The sequence below is a fragment of the Lagopus leucura genome, unplaced genomic scaffold (genome assembly GCF_019238085.1).
Source record: "Lagopus leucura isolate 7727_CA_CO unplaced genomic scaffold, USGS_WTPT01 Super-Scaffold_100157, whole genome shotgun sequence".
Classification (NCBI taxonomy): Eukaryota; Metazoa; Chordata; class Aves; order Galliformes; family Phasianidae; genus Lagopus; species Lagopus leucura.
In genome coordinates, this window is record NW_024962334.1 from 30,975,272 (window position 1) to 30,986,621 (window position 11,350).

The 11,350-nt window shown below is 37.8% G+C and overlaps 1 long non-coding RNA gene across 1 annotated transcript; it reads right to left on the bottom strand.

The window, feature by feature from the left end:
- Nucleotides 1-735: 735 nt before the first annotated feature.
- Nucleotides 736-8,341, bottom strand: LOC122189748. The gene is made up of 3 exons (XR_006181957.1): nt 8,283-8,341; nt 2,437-2,534; nt 736-1,253 (listed from the first exon to the last, which is right to left on the bottom strand). It is a non-coding gene; the product is annotated as an uncharacterized LOC122189748 (long non-coding RNA).
- Between the last annotated feature and the right edge of the window lie 3,009 nt (nt 8,342-11,350).

Sequence of the window (11,350 nt, forward strand, 5' to 3'; positions counted from 1 at the left end):
TTAAACATCTGTATATAATTAAGGGAATAGCAACAGTTTTACAGCTCTTTCATTTTGTCTATATATAATTGTTACTGCTTATTTTTATTTACTTCTGCAGCAATTGTAAATTACTTAATCACCGTTCTATATTTCGCTATTTTTTTTCCTGTTTAGTGAGGCAAAGCATCTCTATTACAGCCCTGAATCTCAGCACCGAGCACAGGGATGCCTGTGGTAACCGTGGCAACCTCCTCAGCACGGTGGGTTCGGGCTCCGGCTCCTCACCGCTCACCGAGCAGAGCTCACCCAACCCTGCACAGAGCAGTGCTGAGCTGAGCTGGAGAGCGGCACAGCTGCTCCTCGTGTCTCCAGGGCTTTTAGTGCTGAGGCTGGAAGGCTGATGTCTGGATGCAGATATGGGATCAGCTGGGTGTGAACACACAGTCCCTTTCTATTTTTTACCTTTTTTCCCCCCAAACATTTAGACTTAGCCCATGATGTCATCTCTGGAAGAGCATTAAGGCTCTTCCTCAAGATGGGTGATGGTGCAGAGCCAAACCAGGCTGTGTTGGTTTTGAGATTTTGTCATCATTATCCATACTGGAATGTGTAAGGCAAGCTAAGCTCTTTTAAATTACTTTTGAATTCATTAATTGAGTAAACCATTATGACTTTGCTACAAACACAAAGGTTAAAAGAAATAAATATTTTCCATCATATTCTATAGGGTTCTCAAACACTGTTAGCATAATCCATAACCTATTAACATAATCCATATTACATTTGTCAGTATTGTCTATTAAATTATGCAGCCTTGAGGACACGTGAAATCAGTACACATTGTATCTTACCCAGTTTCTTTTTGTAGGTCTTTCCCAAGACTCCTTCACATCTCATGTGTATATTTTGAAACCATTACTAGGAACGAAGTTTTGTACTTTAACAGCTACAAAACATGGGCTGCCCCTCTGTTGAGATTGCCTGGTGCTGTTTGAAGGGAGTGCTCTACATGGTTAAAAACATTTCAAACTGAACTACTGTAAATTTTTCAGTCATCAGTTCTCACTGCAGTCCTTTGGTTCAGGCAGTCTTGCAAATTGTACCATGTCTTGTTTCCAATATCTTTCCAGTTTATAGGTTGCTCCAGTTTTGCAGCTTTCCAGGGTGACAACTTCAGTACATTCACATTTCTGAGAGCCAGTGCAGTCACCTTTTTTCCTCCAGATCTAGTCTTTCCCAAGAGAATTCCTCCTAGAAGGCTCCAAAACTAACTGTGCATTCAGAAGAATAAAAGTAGTTTGGGGGAAATGTTAAACTTTTGAAAAAGACCACCTTATTTTTACTTATTTTTACTTTTACTTACTCAAAAGAGACTTAGTTTACCCTTCATTAAAATCCAAGGGGACCAAAGTTTGTTCTTACTTTACTGTTCAAAATTCAGTATGGGAAATATATTAATTTACTGATGTTAGTATAACTAAATAAAGAACTTATTTATGTATTGAGACCTTCTCTTTTTTTGAATTGATTTATGACATAAGGTCAATGAATGATCTCTTGTTTCTCTGGAGCTATAGAAAGGAAAGGCTGAAGTAATGGACTTAGGCTTGAAGTTTGCACTTCATAGAAGCCTAGAACAAGACTAGAATGGGAAAGAGACAAGAAAAATTAGAATTAAGTCTGTAATTTGAATTAGGGTTGAGACTGGGACTAGGTTTGAGTTGGACCACATGTAAGGTGAATTTGACAGAAAGTGGGTTTGTGTTTGGTTTTATGTGGAAGAGAATTTTTCTGTGGAGTGCCAGATATGTTGCTTATTACTCATGTTGACACTGCATGCAGATCTCACTTGAGTTCCTATCGTGTCCCTAGGCTGATAACAGCAATAGGGTTGGTCAGCAAGAGAGCTGAGATTCGGCACACATTAATTTTCTTGCTTACTGCCAAAAGATCTACATGCTTCCCATAAACACTTCCAACTATGAAAATGACTACTACATAATTCTAAACTAGAATAACATCACTGGTTAAACTGTGGATCTGGAAAAAAAAAAAAAAAAAAGTAGATAAAACTGAGTGCATCAGCCACTGCTGTCCATAATCCTTTTTGTCACTCGTTGTCCAATTGTAAACAACAATACTTAATAGCATTTTCACAGAATCACAAAGTTGTAGGGATTGGAAGGGACCTCCAGAGATCACCGAGTCCAACCCCCCTGCCAAAGCAGGTTCCCTACCCCACGTGGGGACACCTGCTCGCAGGTGCTCCCAGGCCAAAAATCAAAGGTAGCCCTTTTTTTTTTTTTCACGTTACATCAATTTTCCTGTTATTTCTGCAGATTCTAAATTTCACAAAGTTGTAATAATAGTAAAGTCTGTTTCTGCTTGTTGTGGCAGTAAACAAAGTCCAGCTCTAGAACTATTAGTAGCAAAGTATGAAAAAATTACTCTTACCTTACAGCCCAAGTCCTTGTCCTGAATCCATCTGCTTTGGAGACCACACAATAAAAGTAACAGTCTTTATTCTGCAAGTCTAATCACAGTCCATTATCCTGGCAAAGTCAGTGGGAACAAAAATATTAACAAATCATACGCCTCTTGGTATATTTACCACAATTGATCTGAACATCAAGACAAAAATTAAGCAAGTTTGTGTAATCTGATGTCAGCTCAATTCTAAACCTGAACTTAAAACAATCTGGGAGACTTTTCCTGATGCAGGCACAAAGCATAAGGTATTTTTTCCTCTGAGTACCATACTTCATCCTGGTTCTGTGATCTTGAAGGAACCCCTCCAGCTTCTCTGTCCATAATCATGGACCCATTCCCAGCAGTAATTAGAGCAATTCCACCTTTACCATTTCTTTTCTTATTTTGGTGTTTGAGTCAGTGCTTAGGCCCTACCTCTCAAATACTGGATAGTGAGAGATATTCATGACTTCTCTGCGAAATGCTTAAGTGTCTGTGACTAGTCTGAGCTCAGGATTTTTTGAAGGTTAGGGGACAATATTGTTACTTGAGGCCAGTAGCCCAGATGTGCTCTCCTCTGATGGGATTTTGCTTCACAGTACTCAAGAGCTCTGACTACAAGTCCTTATAAACAAGGCATGCTTAAGTGATCTCAGGTGATATTACACATCATGGCACAGTAAAATTGTTGGAGACAACTGTAGGATTACAGATACTATTATATTTTTTATATTTTGTTTGAATTACTGTATTATCAACTTCATAGTGATGGCACCTAATAACATTAGTATTGCAGCCTAATGCTTGTAATGTGGAGATCTATCTCTGCATATCGTTGAGGCGTCAATTAGAGAAAATGAGATTGCAAAAGAATGAGTGCACCTGTTAGCATTATGCTCTCCAGCATGTTAGTGATCTGACCAAAACAACACAGTGATCAGGAAACTAAACGCACCAAAAGCCAGAACAGACAATCACTTACTAGAGTGTGGCTTCAATACAACAATTACATCACTCCTTCAGGAATCTTTGAGCTTTACTATTTTGCATTTCCATGTGTTTCTTAGCCAGGCTTTGCAGAACAGGCCCTATTCCAGAAGAATGCTTCATTCAGCATTCTTCTGAAATTCAGTAGTTCATTCCAGAACTACCTTAAGCCTGGTTGAGATGTGCCAATATGCTTCAGTTTTCCTACTGTTTCTCTTCACATGAATATTCAGGTTTTCAGAGAATCTTCAACTCACCCTATTTCAGTATGAGATTAGAAAAGTTCATCTAAACCTTAGTAGTCCTATATTACCTCTTCCTACAATATTCATATGGTCAGATGACAATCATTCTTCAATCATTTGAGTATCAGCACACTCCACTACAAGAGAGAAACTCTATCTTGTACCCTATTACTGAAATTTAGGTAGGTTTGTTTACTTGTTTTTGTCCTTTTGTTGGTCTCTTGAAAACTTGCTGGCAAGACTTGGTAACAAGATTATCAATCAAGGCATAATACACCACCTATATCTTAGCAATTTCTAGAAACACAAATGAGGGGTAATCTGTTATACCAACACATCACAGGGTCTTTCAGAACAACAGGGAAAAACAGTCTGTTCCAGATGCTTCCATTCTCTCATTGTAAAAACCTATGATACTGTAAGTTATGGAAAAAATGGGTGCACTCTCAGATCATGTGCGTATAAATGCGTAGGAGCTCGTCATGAGGTGATACTTCTGGCACACAAACTGTGATATACAGTCATTGCTTTGAAATGTTAGAGAATAAGTTAGAAGCAAAAAATATAAATATCCATTGTCTTGGGATGCCAGAAGGCATGAAAAATCACCACCCAATAAATCTTGTTGGGTTAAAAAATGAGTTCATGGCATCTCTCAGACTGAATACAGGATTACTTGATTTATGGGAGTTATGAAGTTACAAGGTGCCACTTGAGAAGCCCAAGGCAGGGAGCTCTGCAGGTGGAAGGATAAATAGTGATTATATTTGATTTTCAATACTGAGACAGGAAGGAAGAAAAAGAGTTCCATCAAACTTCCATCACTCTTTGAGATCCTCTGCCAAAAATCCCTTTCTAGTAGATACAGTGGCATCAGGGCAGTACCACTCCTTTGCTGAAAAAGCATAACAGCCAAAAATTACTTGCTTAATGGAGATGCAGATTTTCATGCACATAAATCAGAAGATTTTTCTTCTGGAAGATCGTGATATTTAGACTCTGATGTAAGAAGACAATTCTTCAAAACCAAAATCAAGTGAGAAAGGGAAGGATTTGTGCTTTGATTTCAAATGTGTGCTATTGTGATTGACAAAGGACTCTGAGATTTGCCCTAATAAGCAGCCAAAACCTGCTGAAATTGAAAACAGTTTTGGTACCCAGTTAATGGGATGGCAGTGATCAGTGCAGGGAACTTGATTATCAAAACTATTGTGCAAAGGAATATTCACTTTTCCTACTTCCTGTTTGTTTAAAAGGTTCATTTCCTTAATTTCTTTAAGATGTCATTAACATAAAGTTCTTTAAGCAAACATGCTCTAGGTATAGGTAGGAATGTATAGGGAGAGCAGCAGAGATCCCTGGAGGTCTTGTCTTCTGTGTTTATAAGGCGAGCACATCCCAATTCCATTGAATCTAACTCTTTACAAAGCAGGCATGCCTACTGAATTAAACTCGGTAGGAAAAAAAAGAAAAAAGGATTAAGATTTACTAAAAGACAAACCACAAAAACAGTCTTCTGCTTGATCTTGGATGCATAAAGAAAGAACCTTGGTTTTAACAGATTCTGAGTGCTTGAAGCTCTCCCAGACTTCAGTGGGAATGCTAGAAACTAAACACAAAGAGGAAACAACCAGTATTAAATACCTATCTTAAGGTACCAGAACTTGTTCTCCTTTATCCATCTTCCCACCTCCCACAGCCAAAACTGCTTCAGTGTTTCATTGAAAATCTGATATAGTGGGTAACAACCCAACCCATGGTAGGGAGTTGGAACAGGATGATCTTTCGGGTTCCATCCAACCCAGGCCATTCTGTGATTCTATGAATCCATGAAAAAGTGGGTCATTTAAGCAAAGCTAATGGTAAATACCTATGCTTAATATTCTCTCACCAATAATATGTTTTGATTTCAAGTGCCTTTGAAATTCCAGTTCTCTTTTGAACATAAATTCAGATAGTACAATTTTCTTCCCCTGCGCGCCTTTGAATCCTTTCATCTCTCTCTATGAATAGGCTGAGACTGGTGAGAGATAAAACCGAGTAAAAACTGAGAGAAGCCATAGGCTAGATGTAGAAAGGCGCTTAAATTTACTCTAAAATCTCAAGCTCAATCCATGTCAGAAAATAACCTGGTTACAGCATTCAGTTTGAAAGGTAACTTTCTTTATCCCCTATTCAAAGTATGCAGAAAAGATCACAATTAATACATGAGCTCAATCAATAAAAATCTGGACAATGCATATAAAATTCTTCTCCTTGTTGAAGAGTTCTATGGGCCCCGTATGATTTTGTCAGAACTCCCATTCTTTCAGGTTGCATTAAAAGATGCATTAAACAATTAAAATTCTTTCATTTTATTATCACATACAATTTTATTCCAATTTTTTTTTTCTTATTCTGGCACTGGTATTCATCTTAGTACATTTAGTTAGTTAGCAGATATATATAAATATATATTTTTAAACAAGCCTCTCAATTGGAATTAAATTTTCCTACTAAGCAGAATTAAATGTTACTTCAAAATGAATTCATTGGGTTCGGTTCTGGGGATTCAAAAATGCACTGCAGGAACCAGCCCTTGGTCAAAATGGGGCTTGATGTAAAACAAAAAAACCAAACTATTATTCCTTCAATGTTATGATCTAATTAATACTAAACTTCATTAAGAAATGTTTGGTTTTTTTCTTTATAATAGATGAGCAACTTTGAAACGTGCTGATGATCCAGAACTAGTTAAGAAGTCTACTTGTGCATCTCATAAATAATTCTGGCAGGTAAGAGCCAAGGTGCTGCTCCTTCTGTGGACACTTGTATAATTGTATAGTGGAATTCCCCGGGAACAACATGATATTACTGAAGATTTGTCTTGAAAGATTTATCTTACTCTGTTAAAACAAGTCATTAAATTTGTATTTTTCAGCATCATAGGTCTTCATTGAGTCAAATAAACCATATTTTGTTTACCGCCCTGGAAAGATATAAATGCTAAATACTCTTTAACTTTATTTTATGAGACTGAATATTATATTCCTCTTTTCAGTGACCTTTTATTGCCTTGCGAATAAAAAAATAATCTAACAGACAGAAATAACAGCCATGGAAAGGTGGGATTTATGAGCATGCCAACTCCACTAAACCAAAGGATAAACATAATAGCCGCAGAATAAAAATAGTGAATTATCTAGTGCTTTATGCTGAAAACTTTAAAATAACTTTTTTTTTTTCCCCCCACAAAATCAGAGCTTTACTCATGTCATCATCTCAGAAGTAAAAGAGTACTTTCTTCCTTTCTTCAGTATCCTGATATGTCTAAGAAATAATTAGATATATATTTTTTTGTATGAAAAAAGAATCCGAAAGAAATGTCCATCTGGACCACAGTACAACACTGAATACAACATCAAAGATTTCTATACTCTGAGCACAGCAGGCTTTTATATTATCATAATAATGGCAAGTATTTGTTGCAAATGATTGCATGAAGTTTACAACCCAGCAAAATAAACCAAGTTTTCATGCTAGAATCTATTCGCTTTAAAGCATTTCAGATTTTCAAATTTAGTCTGCTTTAAGAAGTAGTATTGTAAAATGGAAACTTAGTTTTCCTGAGATCAACTCTCATGGTTTTGTCTTACACTGCTCAGAGATACTGTTTAGCTGCTCTCATGATAAAATTTACTGAAATCCTGATCAAATAGTTCTTCTACGCATTCTTCTGTTCTTTCAGGTGAAGAAACAGTTATATTCTCAAAATATGTGATTAGGCCTCTTTGTTAAATCTACTCTGCATTTTAAGACATTTCACATTGACAGTTAAATCTAATTTTTCTTTAATTCAAAAATTCTTGCTGAGGTCATGCACGTACAGATCACACTCATTGGTATATAGCTGGTTGCGTGATTTCAACCCTTCTGCCTTTTGTTAAAGGCAAGAAACTAGTAAGTATTAGTTTTACAATTTTTGTTCACTCGTATAGCACTGCACCTGCATTAACAGACCAGCACAAGTGATTGACATTTATTCCATGTATATTTTCTTGGGAATTTCCATGATAGGAACCAACTTGTTTTCCTAGCTCAGTCACATTTAGAGCTTCCTTTTTCTTTCCAAATGGCACTAATTAGTTGCTAGTTTTCTACTACTCACTCCAACTAGCCCATGTGACTCTTTGGAGAGGGAGAAGAGACAGAGAGCAAAAGAATGGGAGACAGCAAGGTATTCCCTTGCCAGCAAACCTCCCCTCTGAGGATCTGTCAGGTTTAGATGGGATGTTAAGAGAAGAACAACAAACAGAGAAGAAAAACCTACATGAATCTGAGGAAGAGATATATTTTCCAGGAAAAAAAAAAAAAGCAAGAAAAAGTAAGGAATGGTCTGTCTATGCTAGACAGGGCAAGGAGCAATGGTCAAGTCCTCTGTCAGACAGGGCTTTGGGCTGACCTCCTCTTTAAGAATGAGATATTTGCCTCTTCCCAGGCTTGACACAGCTGAAGGGGAAATACACAGTTGTATGGTATGAAATAGTTGCCTCTGACCAGTTTTCAGACAACCCAGAAAGGTATTAGTCACAATTTGATAATAAAGAAGAAATAGCTCACCCCACTCCAGAGATAAGGGCTTTTCTGGAAAACTCCAAGAAGGAAACCCAAACGTTCCCCAAAGAGATATTTCTCTGTTGGCTACCAGCCCCTAAATGAGGTTAGGAAAGGGTGGACCCCGGGTTTGCCCCTTCCAGTCACGCAGGTGAATTGCTTCCACCTGTGCTCCCAAGGCTCACCACCCCTCTTCACCAGGTGCTCAGCCACTGATTTAGGCCATGACCTAACAGTTCCCATACAATGGTGAAGAGCACTTTCACCTTTCTCACCCTGGACAAGCTGCACTCTCTTATCAATCTCTTGAGAAGAAACTGATAAAATTTCACAGTTGCACATATTTCCTAAGCATACATGCTCTTCTGTAAAAAAGAGCGTAACTCAGTTATCTCTTGCCTAAAGACAGTTCTCAGCCATCTCCGGATGAGGAGATAAGACTGAGTCACCGTCATTGTCTGGCGCTTTCAAGGGACTTTGTGGTGACTCCCATTGTCATGATTATTATCTCTTTGGTGGAAGATTGAAGTGAATGAGCAACACTGCATATTACCTTTTTCAAAAGTGATACGTGCAATTCTAAGCAGAAATACCCAGAATTTGCCAGATTTTCAATTGCACAAAATAACACAGAGTAACCCTGAAGTGAATTATGATGTCTCCTCATTCATAGGATGGAGTGAGAATTCTACTGTCCTAAGATATCATAGTTTTTTAAGTGAAATTACTAACAAAAATATTTGAGAAGAAAGTATCCAATTTATACCTATAATAAATTTTTTTTTGCAGCAGTAGCAGCTGTGTCTGTTTCATGTAGATGACAGGCTGACAAATGGAAAGATTATTTCTGTTTCTTCTTTCATTTGAGAGTCATAAATCTGAAAAAGCAGAATAGATTTTTTTCTTGCATCTTGTAAGATTTTATGGGAAGATCCAAGATGGCAGAAAGGGCACAATTCCAGAATATAAATAAGGTCTGTACTCGTACATCCTGCAGTCACTCAGCATAATTTGATGGTATCTATGTCAAATCAATACACAATGCTTTGTTGAACTAGTGGAGTAAGAGGATATGTCTGATAAAATAAACAGTCTGTTGTCCATGCCATTGACATGAATGCTTGTTTAATAAGATTGTTTTGATTCAAAGTCAGTTTTCATATTTATACTACTGCAAACCAAGCAAAAGCAGTTGTGTCAGCCATCCGTATACCCTCATATTTGGAGGTGTACAAAGCTCTATTCAGCTTTGCAGCGAGGTTATGTGTGGGCATAGTGCTAACATAGTTGAGTACTATGATAATTTATATTCAACCTGCATTGACAGACAAAGCCTCCTCAGTGTTGAGACAAAGACCAAACAAACTGCATATTGAGTTGCTGGTCAACACAATTGCTCTTCACTGTTAGGCATTCCATTCTGTACTACTCTGGAACCAGCCAATCGGAGAACAGAAATTGCACCACGGACCTACAGCTCCACAGGTCTTTTTTTCTTGTTTTTTAAATGCGGAAGCTCTGATAAAAAGTCCTCATCAGGCAAAGAGTAGTTAAATTTTAGAAAAATGTTTCTCATGCATATCTGTGGAAATACAAAGGCAATGGACTAAATTTTATTTGCAATGGTTATCAGCTAAAGATGGTGAAAAAGACACCCTGGACCACACTGCAAAGCATCTTTGGTGGACAGTGGGGTCAGCAGAAACTGATCTCTCAGACCACTGACACAATTAGGTTGTAAATTCTTTATTAAGCCTTAAATGGCATAACTCATGTGCAGTTTTATTTAGATGTCCTGATGACTGCTTATGTCTTTTTAAACAGTAAACCTTTGAATTTTATTTTATTATTAATTTTAATTTTAAAATTAATCAATTTCTTCTTCTTTTATTCCTATACATGTATACAAACACAAGTCTTTTTTTCAGTCAAAATATCAAGTTTATAATAATCAGAGGTCACTTTAATGTCATCATTTAATGTAGCAAAGGTCATATTATAATAAGGATTTATAGTAATCTAGTTACCTCGAGAAAGTGATTTTATTCATAGTCTGTTCAGTCAGGTTCTGCTCTTTAACTGTGTGATGCCTTCTCCATTGCTCTAAGCCTTTCTTATCTCTTTTTGTAAGGGGTACTGGTTGTTGCTTAAGCATGAGTGGTTCAAGACTAATGAGTTTTGAGTTGAACGTACAAGGCCTGTTTTGGGATAGCGCCCTGGTCTTCGCTAGTACATGAAAGAACAGCCTGAAGTGGAGAGGGCAAGACTGTGCCAGTGAGCTGGTGTCTTACAACATGGTGAACAGGAGGCACAGAGCTCCTCATGTGCCTTCCCTCTGCCTCCCACTTTCTGTGCTCAGCATCCATCTCCAGATGGAGTGCAATATGGAAGAAGTAGAGAGGTCACTCCCTGCCTCTTCTAGAATGAGGCCGCCTTCAGAGTATGATTCAGGAAATGATCCTTTTTCACGCATTCCACCCTCTGGCAAGCATCTTACCACAAAAGATGCCAGCAGCATTTCTACCTGCAGGAAGAAGGAGATAAAATTGTAAATAACATTTAAGAGTTAACTATTTTTGGCTGTGTTGCATAGGATGAAAGTCCCATTTTCTCCTTCAGAAATTCATTTTGTATGATCTGACTGAGGCATGTCAGGGAAGTAACACAAGACATTTCTGCAATTACAGGTGCCACAGACCAGAGATCAGCAGCATAAGTGCAATTGATGAAAAATGTGAAATAACAAAAGGCAGAGTTACTGCAGCAGTTGTGATGTCAGGACTCCTCAGGGTGATGCAGTTCCTGCAGCATCAAGCAAACCTGTGCTGCAATTCAGACATGTCCCATGGCACAAGCAACACCACAAGTCATCACTGTGTGAAGCCAAGCTGTGGCACTGTCCTCTGAACAAGGCAGCAGACTCGGTGCTACCCTGACCTACAAGAGAAACAGTTCTTTTCTGCTCCACTGACGAATACGCTGAGAGATGAAAGCTATCTGGATATATAAAAATATATATTAAAAAACTGGATATTAAAAACTATCTGGAAAAGAGGATCCTAGTACAGTTTGTA